The sequence below is a fragment of the Cyprinodon tularosa genome, unplaced genomic scaffold, assembly GCF_016077235.1.
Source record: "Cyprinodon tularosa strain WSP-4 unplaced genomic scaffold, ASM1607723v1 ctg117, whole genome shotgun sequence".
Lineage (NCBI taxonomy): Eukaryota > Metazoa > Chordata > Actinopteri > Cyprinodontiformes > Cyprinodontidae > Cyprinodon > Cyprinodon tularosa.
The window spans coordinates 927,780-948,572 of NW_024037970.1; positions in this window are offsets into that span (position 1 = coordinate 927,780).

Consider the following 20,793-nt stretch of genomic DNA (forward strand, 5'->3'; position numbering starts at 1 on the left):
TAACGTCAGTGGATGAGGCACCTTACTCCCGGTAGGAAGAAAATGAAAAAGTACTATTTTAGAGTTTTGAAATTAACTGCATTTTCAAGTAGTCACCCAAAGTTATATCCTGCTTAAAAGAATTACAAAGATTTTCTTTATCAAATATTTAATATAAACAGTTTTAAAGATGTTCATAAAATATATCAAAATCACAGAACGGATCAAATCTTTGGTCCTTGAATATGCTCATTTTAAATAGCTTCTGTGAAAATCATCAGTCATAATCAGTTTATCTTATTGCATAGCATTAAGAAACATGACATGCAGGACTAACTCATATAAGGAATTTCCTCTGGTGGCAAGGTGCTAATCATGGAAAAACATACACTTGCCATAAAAAAGTGGAAATATATACTGAGTAATAAACAAATGCAAGTTGAATAGGGATAGTAAGAACATAGAGAAAAACGGTGCAGCTTTTGCAAAGGAAGAACACTGTGTGAAATACTGAAAAAAACAATAACAAGGATATTACATTACATTATTAATGTAATGTAAAATCATTAATATCATGGACAAAAAATGTGTTTTATTTGCAATGTGAAACTGTAAGTGGGAAACTCAAGTCTGTCTCAAGGACAGCTGCAGCCTAAGGCTATGCTCACACTTCAGGCCTTGGTGCTCAATTCCGATTTTTTTGCTAAATCCAATTTTTATGCATTGCCGTTCACATTTTCAAATACATGTGACTTGTATATGATCTCCTGTGAACTGGAGTCATACAACACCAATGTCCCAAATGTGCAGTAGAGGATGCATTGACATCACAGGCAAGCATGGTCTGTGTTTAAGGAAGTAAACATGGATGGTAGCGCTGGAGCGCATCTAGCGATCTTTTCCAACCATAAAAACTCAATCTTTTCAAGATGGTTAAACATAAATAATGCTCTCCGCATCATCCTCCGCCATGGTTGTTGTTTTTCTTGCTGCTTCTTCATAGCAAGAACCAGAATATTGAACTTTGTCGGGTATTAATGGGTTCAGGTCGGATGAATGCGACCTGGCCATTCAGACACAGGTCGTATTTGAAAAGATCAGATTTGGATCGGATTCAGGACCACATAGCCAAGTGCCCTGGGTTGCATTGGAAAGCAATGGATCTGTGTTGTTCAGACAGCCATGAAAAGTTCAAATACCGGTCGCATATGAGCCAAAAAATCGGATTTGTGTGCAGTGTGAATGTAGCCTAAAAGATTAAATAAAAGAAGATAAAAGAAGCGGAGAGATTTTGGAACTGATGGACTGCAGCCTCCTGCATGAGGGTAGAAACTGAAATAGTTTTTGTCAAGTTGACAGGGGTTAGCGGCAATCACTCCTGCTTGCCTACAAGTCCTGGAGGTGTACAGATAACAAAGATATTAAGAATTACGCCTAATCACCCCCTCTACAGAGCAAATGATACCTGTCATGATCTTGCTGTTGATGTCTGGTCAGATTAATCATTTTAATCACCTGCCTATCTATGCCTAATTCTCAATACTGCTTATCTTATCCACATCTTATTCAGCCTCAATTTAACCAGCCTTCAGACCAGTCATCAGGGCCAGATTATTCAACATATGGCGAGAGTTCTCTAGCATACCTGCGTTTTCTGATAGCCTGATCCTGCCTCCGGACCTCTGAGCCTGCCTGTGACCATTCTGATCTAAAATTTAAATAGATAGAACTTAATTGATCTCACAATGGAGAAATTACTCTCTGGGAGGCTCCCGCCACGCCTCATTGGTAGCCAAACGGCTGGAACCAACCTCATCCTCTGGGCTCGGAATGAACTCTCAGGTTAGTGACTCACAAGTTTATTATCAGCCTCTGCCAGATAGACGTGGTCACTAACCTGCTTTCTCCTTCTATAGGTTTTCTGACTTATAGGTCAACGCTGTTCACTTCAGTTCCATTTCTAATAAATGTTTTGAGAAATCTGTCTGTCTTGTTCTGAGACTGACAGATACCTGGAGCCTGGTATTGGCAGCAGCTTACCAGATGGTGAAGGAGAATTTGATGATGGACTCAATGATGATGGAGTACAAGTGTATCATCATTGGCTTGATCCAAACTGACCCGATCCACATCATTTAAGATGAGTGAGATAAAGTATCTCACTCATCTCAATAAGCAATAGGCTGGATATTATTATTATTATCTTTGAAAACTTAGCACTATACCTCTTTGACTGAAACAGCTGAGTAGGGCCTAATGTACACATTTTCGCCTTTTGAAAACATTTTCTCACAAGAAAAGGTTATGTGATAGATAAATACACAGTAGTGCATGATTGTAAAGCGAGAGGAAAACAAAGAAAAGGATTATAATTTATAACAAGAGAAAATCTCCAACATTTTCATTCACCCCACACTAAAAACATCTATCTTTACTGATGAGATCCCGGAGAACATTAATAAAAAATGGCAATATGAAGACTAAGGAACACAGCAGACAGTACCTGTCTGCTGTGAGAGAGAAATGTATGTATATCAAGGCAGGTTAAGATTCTAAATCAATATTCACCTTTCAGCCAATCAAATTGATTGTCTATGGTACAGTGACATATATTACATGAAAAGGCATTCAATGTACAGCCAGGATTGGAATAGAGAGCGTTACTGTATGTCTTGTACAGTTTAAGCAAAACAAAACTCAATTTATCTTTTATCTTTTTTTTTTTTTTTACAAACCTAATGTATATGGAAGACTGGCAAGAAAAAAGCATTACAAAAGGTTATTTAAAAAAAATTAAACAAAACTTTGCAGAGGAAATATATGTAAACATGACAGATGAATAAAAATGAATGCACCATTCCTGATTTTATTAAAATAAATTTTGGAAAACATGTTTTACTTTACTTCTACTCAACAGTTAAATACTATTTTCTTTTGGCCTACTATATGGAAGGAGATGTAGCCTTTTGGTTAGAGGCTGAGTTTTTTTTGACAAGGCTTTATAAAACTGGTTCAAAACCCACAGACTTCAATTCTGGGGCCCTGAGCAAGACCCTTAGCCTCAGATTGATCCCTGAGCAGGTGTAGGTTTCTCACTGCTCCCCAAGGGTAATGGGATTAATGCCAAAGACAACTTTTGCTGGAATTTTAATATGCAATGACAAGTAAAGATTACCATTATATGAAATCCCACGTATGTTTGGTTTAACATGAGAAAATATAAAAGTAGAATAAATATGAATGCTTTTCTAAAGCAGCTTATCAAGCCCCGTATTTGGATGAATAACATTTTGCAATGTAAAAGCAAAATCAATAGTAATCATCTTACCCTCTTGTCTTTGTCACTGATGAAATATTTTCTTTAACCAATCAATTCTGCGATTGTTGGGCACTTAAAACATTAATACTGATGTGTTTTTAACAAAGCTCCCAAAGGTATGTAAGAAAATAGACATTCTTCTAATTTTTCCACCTCTGATTTTGTCTTATTCCAGCTAAAAAAAAAACTAAAATAACAGTTTTTCCAATAGAAAAGCTTATGTGATTTTAGCATTGTTTGGGAATTTCCCAACAGAAGCCTAATATTGCAGAGTATTGTTGAGACCGCACAAAGACTTGCTGGGCGTCGAAATAGGTAGAGAAATTTCCAGATGGCTCAGCTGCTGCAACAACAAACAGTGAAATTCCCTCCTTTATCTTGCAATCTAGCTCTACACATATGCAGCCCAAAGGAACAAGATGTTTTTCTTTCTATGCTCGATAAAAAGACGATCATGCACAAGAGGTTTTGTTATTTTGACACCATGCCCTTAGCAAATGCTCTTCAAATTAGTGATAAGCACAAAAAAATGTCCATACTAAAGTTATTCTAAAAAAAGTTCCTGGTAGCATCTATTTCATGGCATCAAATCCACAATTACCATTCAAGAGAAACCTCTAATCACTCAGTAAAGTGCATTATAGCTTTTCAAACTCAGTTTGTGATAAGCAGTAAACTAAAAATACAGGATTTATGTTGGTAACAATGCTCCTTTCCACTTTTAAAGTGGAAATTAGCAGAGCATTGCTTTTGTCATGATAAAGAGAAACATGTTGGATGCAATGATTGTCCTGACCTGAAACTTTGGCAAAACAGTAATAGATTTCCTAATTAATCTGCTAAAGGAAGAAGAGTGTAAATCAAATGCATGAACGGACTGCCTGCGAGTATCAGATCAAATCAAACAATAAAAGTGACACAAGCTTAAATGGAGATTTTTTCTTTTAGAGTAAACTATAGGTTACTAAGCGTACTATTTTTGAGGAGGTCTTTTTTTTTAAAAAGAAAATCGAAGGTGACCTGGGTGTATATCTGGTTGCGCATGTCCAAATGGTGGTACGGATCGTGCATCTCAGATGGATCGGGTACGGACACGCAGCATTCACTATATAGGATAGTTTCTCTGCTCTCCGCCATGTTGAAAGGTCAAAGTTTACCTCATCTCAGCAACCTCATCTCATCACTGCTTTCCAGTGGCAATAACGACATGAGTCGTAGTTCATACGCAATTTTTATGTCGGCTTTTGTTATTTACTGTACCATAATTACGATACCACAAGAAGGCACCATGCACAGTAGAGCAGTTGGTAGCAGTACTGCTTGCAGCAAGAAGGTTCGATTTCCAGCTTCCCATTCTGGATGTTCATGGAGTTTGCATGTTCTCCCTTAGCATGCTTGGGTTCTCTCCAGGTACTCCGGCTTCCTCCCACAGTCCAAAAACATGACTATTAGGTTAATTGGCTCCTCTTAATTCTCCTTATGTGTGAATGTGTGCATGAATGGTTGTTTGTCTCTGTGTTGCCCTGCGACGAACTGGTGACCTGTTCAAGGTGGTACCCCGCCTCTCGCCCATTGACAGCTGGAGATGGGCACCAGCACCTCTCGTGACCCCAGCTAAGATAAGCATGACAGAAAATAGATGGATGGATACTGTTAGAAATCATTTCTGAATAATAACAAGAAGATTTCTGGATCAAGTAATATTAAGTAATTTCTTTTTAAAAACAAAGCTATTGTACATTTTTGTTTGATTATGTGGAGAGAAACAGACAAGTCCTGTAATTAGAAAATGTTTTAACTAGATTGCTACTTCAGTTTTAGACAGGATTAGTTAAGAGTTATAATTAATCACAATCGGTTGCCATGCCACATTTAATATAATAGTATTACAAAATTTAACAGGGAATACATTAATCTCTTATAGCATCTGAGCCTGTTGGATGCTGGAAGTCGTCTTTATTGAATAAACAAAATTTAGATTTTCTGTTGATGATCTAGCTACCCTTCAAAGCTAGTTTCAAATATCAATATCAAATCAGATTTTTTTTTTTTTTTTTTTTTGCTAGATTAAAGTACACAATGAAGCAAAAATTTAAACAATATCAATCAACACATTCGCATATATGGTGGGTGCACCACATAATGTGAGGAGATAAAGCAGATCTTGTAGCTAGTGGATCTTTGTGCTACATTTCAAGCATCAAGTGCTAATTGTGAAAGAATATTTTGTTTAATCAATCATATCAAAACAGCCTCCAGAAAGCTCTTAAAGTGACATATTGAGACAACCATTGGAGAGGTAAGAAGGGCTTATGTGAAGAATAGACAATATCTATGTCACATTAGTCCATATTATAGTGATATTCTAGTTCATATCCTTTTTATTAGGATTTATAATTCATTGCTTTTAATCATGAATATGATATCCCAGTGAAAAAGACATCTTTTTTGCATTTGTAGAAACTAAAAAAAACATGTTTTTAAAGAGTTATAGGCATTTAAATACTGTATCTGAAAGTTGTAAACTGATTTCTTAAAGAGCAGGACCCTCATCCTGGCCAGAGCAGTACACATATAGCATACTACACAATTAATGAACAGAAACTTTTTTGTGTTTTTTTTATCGAAAGAGGCCAAAATCTTTTAGATTTAAAGTTAACCAATGAAAAGTCCTGCTCTAATATCTTAATTTTTTCTTACTTTTTTACATCTAGAATTAGTCTTCTAACCTGTATAGTCATACTGTGAAATTACCACATCAAACGTGACGTGCTGACATGTTTGCAGCTAGAAGCACAGCTCTATCAGCCAAGCTAACCAATATCCTTTTTCCCCCCAGCTTTTATTGTCATTATACTGTCACAAGTACAGGGCAATAAAATCAAATCTCTGCATTTAACCCATCCCTTTGGGGAGCAGTGGGCTGCCATTGTGCAGCGCCCAGGGAGCAGAGACCCAGAGTGGCAACCTGTGAGAGTGGGGCTTGAACTCAGAACCTCAGGTTTCGAAGCTCTATGCCCTAACCACTAGGTCGTCACTAAATAATTGAAATGTATTTATCTCACATTGGAGAAATTTACCTCTGCATTTAACCCATCCCCTTGGGGAGCAGTGGGCTGCTCCTTGCTCAGTGGATAGCCACAAGCTGCCATCCCATCAGTGTGGTTGAGGACGATGGGCTCGAGCTCGATCTCCAGGTAGCCATAGGTGGCCCTTCTTACAAACTAACTGCGAGGTGATCTATTACGAGGAGAATACATGACCAGCACGCTGCGGAGAAGACTGAAAAAGATGAGAAGTTGATCGAGGCGACGTGTGTGTTAGATTTCTGGATTTCTTGTAAAAGTGGGGCATCCATAAATGGAAGTTAGACACTCTATTTTTTTTCAGCAAAAACCCAGTAACAAATGAGAAAAACAAGTATTTATAACTTTGTCAAAATCTTAAGGAAGAGGACAAAATTACCTGGGATTTTGCAAATATAAAAAAGTAAACCTTTCTTTTAGATGCTGAGGGTATCACACACACATCCTGAATTTCTTTGGCAGACTTCAAATGAACAATTTTAATGTAGAGTAGTCTAGATTTCATTCCAAGATCACAGTGAGATCAATCAAGACTAAAAAATGCCCACAATCGCATGATATACACTATATTAAAAAAAGTGGAGGCAGACGGTCGAGGAATGCAGTCTTGTACAGATGACTTTTTTGGGCCCTAATTTAAACAGAGGTAGAGTGACAATATCAGGAGGAAGTGAAGTCCAGAGTCTGGGAGCAGAGCGGGAGAAAGCTGCTCCCCATTGTGATGAGGTGGGCAGGAGGCTCAATAAGGAGGATGGACGAGGAAAATCTAAGGGTATGGGAGGGGATAGCAGTCTGAAGGAGATCTGAGAGGTATGGGGGGACAAGATTATGGATGACCTAGAAAGCAAACAGAAGGATCTTGAACTGGATTCTGAAGCTGACAGAGAACCAATTAAGCTCCTTTAGGGCTGAGATGATGTGGTGAAAAGAGCGGATTTTGATAATTGAATGAGCCGCTAATTCTGGACCAAGTAGAGTTTGTGAAGAGATTCCTTATGAAGACCAAAAACAAAGAGAGGTGCCGGGCGTAAACAAGGCTATGGACCAGAACAGAAGCAGAGAGCGACAAATGAGAGGGACTTAGATGATGAATGTTTCATAGGTGAAAATAGGCAGAACGGTTTAAATTATTGATGTGGGAGGTGAATGAAGGAGTGCAATCAAGTTATCTCTATCTGGGGTGAAACACCAGTATAAATAAAACTCTGATATACCTTCATATTGTTAGTACTGGCCTTCACCTATGTATACATTTTAAATCCCTGTTTTTGCCGCAAACACTTCTGAATTAAATAGAAATATTGTTAGAAGTGTTTTAAATTGCAAACTAAAAAAAGGATCGCACTTATTAGAAGACTTCCCTGTAAAGTGATTTTAACCGCCTTTCACTCTGAAACCTGTCGTACTTCTTAGAATGTTTAATACCTTGCCTATTTACACAATTCAGCATGACAATACAGTTTTCTCTTGAACCATTTAGTGCTGATGAAAGCAGCAGACTCTCTCTCAATACAAGTCTTTCTCAGACTTCGTCCAGCCGTGGCAAAGTGCTGTTGGCAGAGTGTGTTGCTGCGATCGCTGGTGTTGATACGTTTCATTAGGAGGTAACCCTAGCCCCTCATATCTTGGTTTGTCCTGACAGAGTCTCCCGAGAGTGTGCTCAAAAACAAAGGCAGCAGGGTCCTTTGTGGGGTACACTTAGGACAGGTTCAGTTTACAGTAAACACACAGGCAGGGGTGTCACAGAGGTCACATATGAGTGTGAGTGGGTGTGGAGGCTTTGTTGTATTATTGCTAAAGAATTCAGAAGAATTTAGTGCTGCAAATTAAATGTATAAAAAAGATAATGGGTTGTTTATGGGTGAGACAGTGTTACCTGTTGAATTCTTTTGGTAAAATAGTAATACACTTTTGATTGAATTGTGAACTTAGAAAAGTAACAAAGATAACCAATTTTTTTAACTTATTGATTTTTATTCAGTATTTTCATTTTTATCTGTTTTCCTGAAAAACGTCATCCCTCTAACTATTCTATTGAGCAGCTCTGAATATTTTTTAGTCTTTAGTCCAACTTTTTTTTTCAGATGTGTATCTGCTTAATTGCACCTGGATGAAATTATTTAGCATTTCTTCCAGTCAGCCTGTTAATAACCCATCTATTTAAGTCAACTGTGTGTTGGTAGGAGAACACCTAAACCTTGCTGGACATGAGGGCCAGGATTAAAGATCTCTGGTCTACGATGTACACGATCTACACTAGCCATACTTGATAAGTCTTCCACATGTTCGTTTAGACCACCCACTATTTTCCTAAGGAACTGCTTCGATCAGTTATGCAATATATGCAACAAAGTATCAGAAACAAGAATATTGGGCATCATGCTACATTTTTTTCAATTCTTTCCATAACTTTATTTTACATTTTCTCTTGCCATTGGCTCCTATGAGTGCTCCATATCAGATTCAACAAACATTTTTAACTTCAGATAGCTTCATAAATGATCCTCGTAAACTATGCATTCACCCTGTGCATAAATGAGCACATGTTCATGAGAAATCCAAGTTTGCATAATTACCCCCCTGATAATTCCATATAAATTTACAACATCCAGTGCTTGACAGAAGGTGTCCATTCACAGAAATGGCATTGAAGAAAAAGCAGAGACACTTTCAATTTGGAGATTAAGGTACTGCTTACTGGGAGAGCAGCAGCAACAATAAAGGACCAGTAAAAAGCCAAGCTGTGGAGAATATATGACAAGAGCTGTAAATGACCTGTCACCATTTGGTTGCACTGTTTGTAAAGCTCAGAAGGATCAAGTATTGAAAGTGGATAAACAGATTTCTCAAAACATTTATTGAAAACTGAGCCGAAGTGAGCGGCATCTAAGGCAAGAACCCCTTTCGGAGGAGACAGCAGGTTAGTGACCACGTCTGTCTGGAAGTGGATGATAATGTACGTGTCAGTGGCTAACCTGGTGTCATTGTTCCATCCTGAGGGTGAGAATGGTTCCAGTCGGCCGGCTGCGAACGGGGCATGGCGGCTGCCATACAGAGGGTTCCAGATGCTGATGTATCTTGATCAGAGGACAGACAGGAGATCAGAACTACGCAGACGAATGTAGGAAGGATAATCCAGAGGGTGAAGCCAAAACCAATGTTGGTGACATGCTCAGTTGTCAGAGCCAGGAGGTCAGAGATCCGGTGAAGAGCCGAGGTACAATCAAGTACGGATTCAGCTGACATTTGGTATGGTACACAGACAGACAGAGATCTGGCAGGTCAGGCAGATCAGACAGGGACAGGCAGGTTTAGAGATTGCGAGGCAGAACAGGTCAGGATCTGGTAATCAGAATACAGAAACGCTGGTATAATTCTCTCGAACGGCTCGAAAATAATCTGGTAATGATGACCGGTCCCAAGGCTGGTTAAATAAAGACTAATGCAGGTGGATCAGATGAGCAGGTAATGACAACTGGGCGGAGCTAAGCAGGTGTGTGAAATGAGTAATCAGACCAGGCATCAGTGCCAAGATCATGACACTGTTACAAAGGTAAAACTAAACTTTAAAAAAAATAAAATTAATAAGTATAAAAATCTGTCTAGCAAAAACAAGACAAAGTCTTGAAAAGTACTGACGGAGGCAAGATGCATAAGTTCACCATCAGCCAACACAACACAACAATCTGATAAATCTCCTTTTAATACACACGAATACGTGTACTCTACATCTCCAGACCACGTCTGTCATTCCTTCATCACGCTCTTCATGTCTCTCATACAACACATAAACATTAAATTGTTAACAGCAAAACTCTAATTCAGGCCGAACCAAACTCATCAGATCCACATTTTGTGTAACAACAAAGCCTTGGCAGCGCTGAAATTATCAGAATGCATGTCTCACTGTTGCTGAACCTGTTTCTGAGCTCGCTATCAATTTTCTGTTCTAGATGTTATTTAAATAGTAGTTTGATCTCACATAGAGCTCACTGACTGTTCTTTATTTAGATGACACACAACAAATTAAACCAGTGTTGTCTATATACGGACATGCCAGCTGCAGGTGTAGTGACCAGTCAGTCTGTCACTGGTGACTAAAAAAAAAATATTTTATAATTGCAGAGCTCCATAATATATTATGAAGTAATCTAATAAAATTGACAATTACTTCTAAGCAACAACAGTTGTATTCATTTAGTGACAAACCAGGCTTTGATAACAGCTGATTAATTGTGCAGGACTCCATTGTCAAGTCTGGAGCACTCGTGAAATGTATTCCTGCCTGGGAGAAGATTAGAAATAGCAGAAAAATTGTCAATTGCATTTTATCCTAAATCAATTGCTCCATATTTAAAATAATATCACACAATTGCTATAGACATCCATAATGGAAATCTACAATTTCACTATATATACGATTAAGAGCTGGGTTCTCGTTTCTAAAGATTCTGCACACACAAAACATGGTCTGAAACCAGTGGAGGTCAGTTTCCATGTAAAAGTTAAGATCTATAATGAAAAATGCGGGAAAATGTGTATTCCCTCACACAAAATGACCAATGTTTATGTTGATTTTGGAGACACGGGAAACACAGATGGTGAGGTAGGGGATTGAAACTGCAATGCAGTATGGTTCCTTTCAGACATTTAATTTCATTCTCATATAAACTCATCATAGATCAACTTCATCATAAGCATTAAAAATTGCTGTGTGACAGATGCTTGCATGCGTAAACCATAACTCTACATGATGACTTTTCGCATGAATACATAAAAAATCCTATTATCCATCTTTATTCAAACTCTGAATAATATCTAAATGTCTTTAAAGTATCACATTTCTTCCCCTGGTGACCATTAGAGTGAAGTGTACCATAGATTAACTCATAAATTGTGAGAACATGTTTGACAATGTAAGATATATATATAGGCGAAACGTCTTCTAATCTTGAAAACCAAGTCCAGTGGATATTTTTTGAATTTCTACGGAATGACTATGACCTGGATGACTGAGAACCTTCATCAGCATGTTTGACAATGATTACACACTGACTGATGTAAACATTATTTACAGTTGTAACGCATGTGTTAACATCAGCCACTAAGTCATATAAAGATGATTGACATTAGCTCTGTGACATCCAGCTGATATTATTAGACTTTAGTGTTGCATTTGACACCTTTAATACTAAATTTTTTTAGAGAACCAAGAAAGTTGGGTCAGTGGTTTAAATCCTACTTGAAGGACAGGGACTTTTTTCTTTCAATTGGGTCCTGAGAAAGCAAAACAGATCCCATCCATATTTTTTTTTTACTACCTAATAAATAAAATATTTTCATGTACCCCTTGCAATGCACTCGCACACCACTAGAGGTAGGAGTACCTCTCGGTTGGGTATCACTGCCTTATGATGTTATAAGGTGGCTATAAACACATCAATCACTGGGTAAATGCATAGAAGAAATCAATACATGGCTGTGCCAAAATTTTCTTTAGCTGAATCAAGACAAAACTCAGTTAACAGTCTTTAGACTAACAGTTAGAACACAGCTTCAATTAGAGTTAAACTTACTGGTAAGTCAGACTTAGAAAACTTGTATTGTGATCTTGTTTACACAGGGTGTATACAAAATGAAATGTCTTTTAGTACAGCTTTTCAGACAGTAAATGAACAACTAGATTGCTAGAAACCACAAATACGGCTTGAAATCTGGGTGTAGTAATTGACTCAGACCTGAAACCTCTAAAGACAGATAAGGACAGTAACAAAGTCACCTTTCTATCATCTAAAGAACATCTTTTGGATTAAATGAATAATGTTTCAGCAGGACCTAAAATAACAGTTGTATGCATTAATCTTTAATATGATTGATTAAAGCAATAGTTTCTTCACAAGTCTACCTAAAAAGTTGATTGGAAAGCTGCAGCTGTTTCAGAATATTACTGCCCACATCCTCGCTAAAACAAGGAAGGAAGAGCACTTTACCTCAGTGTAACTGAAATTGTTACACTGGCTCATTGTCTTAAATACTTCAGTTAGTCAATAAACTGAATGGTTTTGCTCCAGAATACATAGCAAAAACTTTGTGAATGTATCAACTGCCCCGACCTCTTAGGCCTTCTGGCTTACGTAAATCTACTCTGCATATCCAGAACTAGAACTTAACATGGAACAGCAGCACCAGAGCAATTGAGGCCCAGATCTACTACACCAGACAAGACCCCAGATGCAGACTATGCAGAGAGGCCCTATAGACAATCCAGCTCTAACTGCAGGGTGTAAGATGCTAGCAGGGAAAGCTTGCATGGAGCGCCATAACCAAGTGGCTGGAATAGTTTACAGAAACATCTGTGCAGAGTATGGGCTGGAAACCCCAAGGTCACAGTGGGGAAACACCTCCAAAGATGGTAGAGAATGACCGAGCCAAGATCCTGTGGGACTTCCAGATACAGACGGACCGAATGTTGATGGCAAGCCAAGACATTATGATTGTAGACAAAAGCAGAGGTAAGCCATTGTGGTTGATATAGCAATACCAAGTGACTGCAACATAAGGAAAAAGCAACGTGAGAATCTAGAGAAATACCAGGGGCTCAGAGAAGAGCTGGAGAAAACCTGGAAGGTCAAGGCATCAGTGATACCTGTGGTCATTGAGGAACTGGGGGAAGTGACCCCCAAACTTGAGAAGTGGTTACAGCAGATCCCTGGAAATACATCAGACGTCTCGGTCCAGGAAATTGCAGTTCTAGGAATATATATATATATATATGTATATATATATTACAAACAATTGAACAGTTTCAACTCATAAAGTGGCCTATGAGTATATTTTGACACACTGTTTAAGTTGATATTTATGTTGTTTATGCAAAACATTTGTCCTTTTCATCAACCTATTAATCAACCTGTTTTGATTCTGGTTTAATTAATACAAGTACAATAAGATTAACAGCAAACATGGTCAGTGCTTTTTAATGATCTTCAGCATATTCAAAGCAAGTATATTAATTGTTGGCCAACCAGTCAACATAAAATCAATTACTCTGAGATTGATTTGGTGTGTGTCAGTTGCCACCTTGACCCTGAGTCATTCAACAAATATTAGCTTTGTTTTAAGAGGCACTAACTCTGGAGTGTCTATATCTTTTCACTTGTCATATTTAAATCTGTTCACTGTGTCCAGTATTGTGATCCAATAGAGTCTAAGGTAAAGACTTAGAAGTTGGGCTTAGTGATGGTGTTAGACAGGTAGGATGGTTAAGTTCCTTTGGGATCAATGGAAGGCCATCCAGAGTTTCATGAAACAGGAGATGCAGGACTTTGTGTTTGTTGAAGTGTTTGCATTTGTACCTTTTCTGACACAGAGGTCAACCAGTCAACTAGGTGCTGAGGGAACCATTTTTTCACAGGCTTTGATTTGCCTCTGAGTAAGTTAGCAAGTATGCTTTCAAAGTCCAGTAGTCTGCGGTCCCAACAGACCACAACAATGGAAGTAATCCCCTCTATCACAGCCAGGGCAAACACATTAGCCACACAACATCAACACTGCACTCAAGAGCCTCATTGACAAATCCTCTTTGGTTTCTCAATGAAATTTAGATGAAAGGTTGCAATGTTCCTTTCCCAAAAAAACAAGGAGCTTATATACTGGTTTTGTAGTTCCAATTAGCATATTACATATTTTTAGTTTTTTTTTTTTTTTTTTTTTTTTTTTATAATCAAACAATTAGAACGATAAAAGAAGAATTTAGAATTCAAAGGAATTAGATTTTTATCATTGGTGATAAGGATGTATATTTGTGGATGGACTTAGTTGTTACTTAAAATTTTCCTTGAAACCTTTGCATAATTCCTGCTATTATTTTTAAATTCTTCAATAAATCAACTATTTAGGCCAGTCCAACAATTATACTTAAGAATACAACATTTTTCAGCCTGTAGTGTTTTTACTCTCCCAAGACTAATATTAAAATGCTGCCTCTGGATGAATGCACATTTGCGTTTCTTTTGGAATGAGCCATAATTTAGATGTTCTCCACTAAACACAAATGTTTTTGTAAAAACTTTTCCAAGGACTGAAAAATTAGACTAGTATCTTTCTATATTGTTTTTATTTGTACACTTCTGTATAGTTGTTGCTAATCAAGAGCCAAATGCAAGTTATTTAGTGTCTGATTGAATCCATAGTTAATAGTGTAGAACTACTATATATATTTTTTATATGATGGAATCAATTACTTTAGACTTTTTGCCTGTCTACTTGGAGTATTTTTTATTTTATTTATTTATTTATTTATTTTTTTCATTTTCTATGGCTACAAAAGCATTTACCTCAGAGTCATAGCACACTTGGAAGATGCTGTCTTGACTTGCCAGAGCCTCCATGATCCCACCTTCTGGGTTTGACTGGGCAAGTTGAGAGTTTAAAATAAGTTTTTGGTGACATTTTGGCATGGGGGCCATGAAATAAATAAATCTAATATAATATAACAACATTTCTTAAATTGATTTCATTTAGAAAAAGGACATTATTTATTCAGTATAATAATTCTAAAGGTATAGTTAATTATCTACTGGAACATTTAATTAATTTACTGCACATTTAATGTATCAATGCTTTATTTGAATATTTAGTTTAATGCATGAAAAAATTCTAAATGAAATCATGTGATGGTATATTTAGTGCTAAATGAAATTATTTCCATTGGCATCCATTTTCTTCCACTGGTTGTTTATTTAGTTTAGGGTACTCATTGAAATGATTTAGAAATCTGTCCAATCCACATCGGTGTTAAAAACTATTGTGATTGATATCGACCTAATGATTATCCTATATTGATTTATTTTATTGTTTTGTATTGCAATAAATAGCAATTAGCAAGGTTTAAGAGGGAAAGTTTTTTCTGTACAAGCAAATAAATAATAATCTGTTGGAATTGAAAGTAAAGAAGAAAACCTTGGTTTTCCCCTCACACTTATGGTTTCAAATGTCCCTCTTCCTTATAAGATATTAAATATTTGCATGATTCTAGCAGTCAATAACAAACCTGTCTATTTTGCTATTGCACACCCTTGCCTGTCTGGTGCCATGACTCTTCCTCACTCCAAAAAGTGAAACAACAACATCGCTGGTAGCAAAGTAAACATTTAATTTTTGATGTGCTTCAGGGAGGGCATAATCACAGGCATAATTGTTAGTGGGCAATGGGCCCTTGGGCCCTAACAGGGATGTAGGCTCCCAAGTGAGAGCCCTGTAGACTCCCAGCTGTTCTATGCAACATGCTGAACAGTAGGGGGTCGCCCTGTGTTTGTTTAAAACTAACAGGAGTTCCATTAAAGCCCTGACTCCCCTCATTTAGGACTGCCATTGGGACACAAAGGACAGCCCTGGGAAGCGGCACGTTGCAAGGGACACCAATTATGGAAGCGAGGACACAGGCCAGCTTGTTCGTGCTCAAGGACATGTCAACTCATTGGACCCCCCACCCCCCGTCAAACCCATTAACCAGAGTGCACAGAGAGGCATCTTAATTGGTGTTGGGCAAACAAATTTTGTCACAAAGTTGCAAAGGAAGCTAAGTAGCTGAATGTTCACATTGTCTAACCCCTGACCTGGGCTTCAGGGGCCGTTCAGAGACATCATTATGCTCCATTACTTTGAGTAATTGTCTCAGGCTCATCCTATACCCCAGCAGGGAATCCAGGACAGCAATTAAAAGCAATATTAGAGCAATAAAGATAGCGTAAATACAAAGTGAGCCCTTTTCTCTCTGTCCAGTGATATTATGGTGGCGAGGGGCAAGATTTGGCATAGACAGTAGCTGGTGGGGTCCTTTAGATCGACAGTCAGCGGGGGTCATCTCAGTCTTCTTTCTAGAGTGAAGCTGTTCCTTCTTCTCAGCTCAATCCCCTTCGCTGGACCCCCAGAGCCCCCCTCACCTCCCACCCTCTCTGCCTCTTTCATTCTGTTTTAAATGGGATTTTGTTTGAGGGAATCACTTGACATCATTAGTTTTGGAGAGCGGCCACCATGGCAGGGTTGCTTGTCTTGGCTCATGAAAACATATGTCAGATTAGCAGCAGAGGACGTGTTTTTCGACCCCAGGTGAAAGGTCCCAACTGTTTTCCTTTTGCTATCTTCTTTTGTTCCCTGCTCTTCTTTCTTCCTTCTCCTTTGTTTATCCACTATTAATGATTTACCTAATTATTCTGTCTTCAAGTTCAAACTGCACAAAGAGGAAATTTGCCTATGTTTAGTGTTGAAATCTGCGATGGACTGTCAACCTGTCCAGGGTGTACCCTGCCTCTTGCCCTTAGACAGCTGGAGATAGGCACCAGAACCCCTCGTGACCCCGCTTGTGATAAGCGTGAAGGAAAATGGATCGATGCATAGTGTAGAAATTAAAAAAGTATTTTCAGTAAAGTACGAGCCATATTATAAAATCAAACGACCTTCTTAGAGGAGCAGTGCATGGGTTCTGAGAAGGCTTCAAGTATTTAGTTTAAATCCGACAGAAACCACTCTAGGTTCCTGAGTAAGGACCCTTATATCAAAGAATGCTCTTTCGCTTCTCCCTATGGGTGATGGGTGAAATCCAGAAGACAAAATTTGTTTTGGAAGGAATTTAATTTCAATGAAAAACATAGACTCTAATTTACTTTCCAGTCATTTGGCAGATAAAATTCTGGATAAAGTCATCAGAAGGCCTGCTGTCATTACAACAAATACCATAAATTTTGATATATCTTTAAAAAAAGAAGAAACCCAAAGACATCTGGAGACCACAACAATTAATAATCCAATAATTCATGCAATGTGAGGTCTGGCATCTAGCAAGCTGGGACTATTCGTTCCATTTGTTTGCAGAGACTGATTATTGTACTCGCAGAGGCTATTTATAAACTCATTGTTTGATTATCTTGTAGGTCATTACTGTGATCAAAGCAGATCAGTTTGGCTTAATTGCAGGCCACATTTATCAAAGTCTGAGTTCATAGCCTGCAGACTGAGGAGAAAACTTGTGCTGTAAAATTTGGCAATGTGAAAATTCTCTTTATAGGTCAATTTATTCCCAGCTGTGGCCCTTATGACATAACAGACACTCCATACGGAAATGGTTCAATGGTTGGACTGTTCCTCATTGGTAAACTGTACTGGACCTTAAACTTGTGTATTGACAGAAACTCTTCAAAGACTTCCTAAAATACATGACTGGATGAGCAGTTGTTACATTTTGATGGTCCTTTTAAAATGTTTATTTAAAGCTTTTCATCAAATGTTAATCAGGTCTTGGTTTTATTTTGGGGGGTTTCTAAGAAATGTAAACATCTTAGGGCATTTTGGTTTGATTTTGATGTATTATGGAAATACTATATCCACTACTACCCCTTTGTACAAAACCCAATGTCCACTGGCAATGGATCAGTCCCTGAGCATGATGCTCCCTTTACCATGCTTAGAATAGATTTTTTTAAGTTTGTAAACCTTAAATTTATTCCACAAATTCATTGCCACTGTAACCAAATAAATCAATCTTTGTCTCTTCTAACCAAAAATATTTCCTCTGAAGGGAATTTGGTTTTCCATGCCAATAGCTCGATTGTAGTCATTCTTGAACTGTGTTGATTCCAAGGATTATATTAGATTCTTTTTAATTAATCTCTCACTTTTCTGTTGATTTTGATATTTGATGATCTATCCATTTTCTATTCATGTTAATTACAGTAACGGCTTGCTCTTTTTTCTTGATCCTTTTATGCAATTAGGAAAAAAATTTGTCTTGGAATTTATGCACCGCAAAACTTATCTAAACTTCGCAACTGCAAGTTTGTTCAGCGTAAGGTTACTTACCCTTCATATAAGTAGATAAGTAAAATCATCTGGTAAGGAAATTAGTAATTTGGTCCATAAAAATAAAATAATTATACATACTGCACTTGAAATAACATAATAGAGATGTTGTTTTTTATAACCCATTTAGATCAAGAAAGTTTTACTTATGTTAAGTGCAGTAAGTTGCTCTTTATTCAGGCTTAAACAAGTATCTGGACTACTCAGTTAATAACAGCGTTGGTTATTAAAACATTCCTGTTAATGGTGGCAAGAAATTTACCAGCTTGAGTCAATCACAAAAATCAAGAAGTTAATAAGCTTTGAACATCTCAAGGAAACACATTTTGGAATTGTAAAGTGACATTTATTTTTGTGTGCCTAATTTTATTGTTTAGAAAGCACCAAGTACTGTTGATGCATCTCACAATCCTGAGATCCCTTGTTTTTGATTTTCCTTTGTGTGTATTTCAGTATGTCGCTTAGTTTTTTGGTTGCTGCTTTCATAAGATTGTTTTTCCTTAATGTTTTCCCAAATCTTTCATTGTTTGCCTTCTCCTGGTGTTCTTTATACATTTAGAGTAATTTTCTGTTATTTCTTTATTAGATATAACTTCTGGGTTTTCTATGTACTGTTATGGTCAATTAATCTCCCACCTTCAGCTATGGCCAACATGCAATAATGCCAATTATTCTTTATTGTTCATAATTTTTCCATAGTTTTGTCCATGCTCTTCAATAAATTAGAATCTCAGTTTTTTTTTTTTTTCTTACAGTCACAGTTGCCTGTCCATTGACTGTATGCTATATTATTTTGCCACAATTCAATCTGATTCTGCTAATAGATTCTTTAAACCAAAATATGATACTTTAAGCTGGTAAAAGGCTTCAAAGAAATGAAAGAAGATCAAAAATCAAACAATAATAAAGCTAAACCTGATTATAAATTATATCTATTTTTATTTTATTTTATTTAACTTTATTGTTTTATTGAAAGATCATTTTTTAGGTGTTTTAAGCAATATTGTAAATAAGAAAGGGGGAAACAGTGTTTTGTTTTCAAGGGAAACCTTTTGAAAACGACTTATTCGAAAATGAAAAACCTCTCGATTACAATCTTATTGCAGCTTCTCCTTATGTAAAATTAAGACAGAAGCTGATAAAAGCCGGAGTTGTTCTGAGTACAAGAACGATGCATGACGTAAAAAAAAAAAAAGTGTGGAGATTGCAAGAGCATGAGGTGGAGCCCCTCTGTTTGGTTGCAACATGCTGATGTAATTTTTTTCAGGATCTCACTGTTTTCGTTTTATGTAACAAGGCTAAAAAATTTGGACTTATGTCTCTACTTAAGTAACATTTAGATATCTGACAATGGCCGCTTTAGGTGAGCTTGATGCTTCAATTAATCAACAATTTTATGGTTTCATAATTTTATTTTAAACAAGCAACTCTGTTGTGTGCTGTGCCAGTTTTACCATTACCGGCTAAAAGGCGTCACAACCTAAAAATGTGGCCTTGATAGAATCAAGCAGCCTCTGCCTATTGGTGGGAAAGTGCTGATTAATTGTGTCGTAGACCTGTGAGAAAGTACGCCCTGCGCAAAGCACTAATTATGGGCCCTGCCTGGCCGAGAGAAAAGGGGACAAAACTCTCAACAAAGGCTCATCTCATATCTCAAGACAATGAGGGGCCAAAAGAATTGTAGAAAGGAGAAGTTAATGAGCTGTGTCACCTGGCATCTGTTGATGCTGGGACCAGGACCGGCGTGTGGGTGTTTGTGAAAGAGACAAGCTTTTTGTCTTTCTTTGTGTAGATTTATGTTATTTTCCTTTCTGCAATATTTCCAGCAGAGTAATAAAATAACTGCTCATATTACTGAAGAATAAATAGAAGAAAAAAAAAACTCTCTCTGTGAAACTCTGACTTCTAAATACTTCTGATGCTTAAAATATCACATGCTGTCCTACTTATTTAAAAGTTGAAACAAGGGCAAAAGAACAGGTTCCAAATTTGTTTTTGAGAAATATTGAAAATTGAACTTCCCAGAGATGAACAATATTTGCAGCTCTAGTTGCACTGGATTGTACTGCTGATTCTAAATAGTACTGATTAAGGGGAACAATACAAATATAGCATATTTTACTTTTCATATTGTTTAACAAATATGTATGAGCCTCTATTGCTGTCTTATAAAATCCCCTTAGAATAAAATACAGTTCATTGAAATGTAACATAACGTTGAAGAAGATACATGTATGATTTGTCTGCCATCTAATATGCCAGAAATATGTAATAATGCTGTATATAATATATATATATATATATATATATATATATATATATATATATATATATATATATATATATATATATATATATATACCAGTATATCTTTTTTCAGCATTCATGATGATTTAAGACATACAAGGGAACAAAGTTTTGTTTTTCCTTCTCCACTCTTTTACTTTGCTTGTTGTTAAAGTGAAACACTGTCTGACTTTGCAGAAACTCTATGTACAGTAAGCGCATTTGTAATCCTGGAAAAACATAACATTCAAAGCTACTTTGAGCATC